The 748-nt window shown below is 43.6% G+C and overlaps 1 long non-coding RNA gene across 1 annotated transcript in view; it reads left to right on the top strand.

The window, feature by feature from the left end:
- The window catches only part of LOC118477931, an 18,921-nt gene extending 18,603 nt beyond the window's left edge, over positions 1 to 318 (top strand). The window contains exon 2 of the long non-coding RNA XR_004858700.1: positions 173 to 318. This is a non-coding gene — a long non-coding RNA (uncharacterized LOC118477931). The remainder of the gene's footprint in view (positions 1 to 172) is intronic.
- The last annotated feature ends 430 nt before the right edge of the window (positions 319 to 748 follow it).

The following is a 748-nucleotide window of genomic DNA, read 5'->3' as shown; positions in this document are numbered from 1 at the left end:
TCTCTCTCTCTCTCTCTCTCTCTCTCTCTCTCCTCCGCTTTCATTTTCTCTTTCCCAAGTACTGTAATTCTGATTCCACGAACTACCGTTCCAGTCCTTTCAACATAACGTTGAGAACTGTTCACTGTACTTTCTGCACTGTTCCTTATTCTACTTTTTTTTCTTCTCACAGATGGTCGTGTCCGTTGCAGCATCAACTGTCTCCCGAAGTGCTCTCTTGGTGACGGTTTGACATGACGTCATTCCTCTCAAGTTTTCCTGTAGTAGGAAAGGGCATATCACGAGAGAGTACTGTGCCAGGTAAACACTCATAAAGAAGATCAACAGGCAGTACCAGAACTCACTGCACAAACGTTTGACATTTGATTGGTCAGCCTCCAGATATTTTTTAGACTTACAAAATTATGGATTCATCTAATATTTTGTAAAGTCATTTGCCTTTTCTCATTTAAGCAATAGAAGAATGAAGAAAGACACTCTAGTGTTCAAAGGCCCACAGGCAGAGATGACTGCATTATTATTGAGGGTGCGGGATCAAGGCTTCTGCCTTTTCGTGTCCGGAGCGTATACTGCAAGACCAGAGAGAACGGTGACTGTTACCCGGGTTTATACCTACCTGACTGAGGTTATGCCGTGCATCTAAAAGTCTCTCCTCGAGTTCCTTTCAGTGTTCGGTGCAAATCCGATGCGCCCTGCCTCTAAGAAGGTACATCGGTAGTTCAGGGATCCATTGTCTTGAAATTAAAAG

Source organism: Aplysia californica, unplaced genomic scaffold, assembly GCF_000002075.1.
Source record: "Aplysia californica isolate F4 #8 unplaced genomic scaffold, AplCal3.0 scaffold00303, whole genome shotgun sequence".
Taxonomy (NCBI): Eukaryota; Metazoa; Mollusca; class Gastropoda; order Aplysiida; family Aplysiidae; genus Aplysia; species Aplysia californica.
This window is presented reverse-complemented; position numbering and strand designations above follow the sequence as displayed.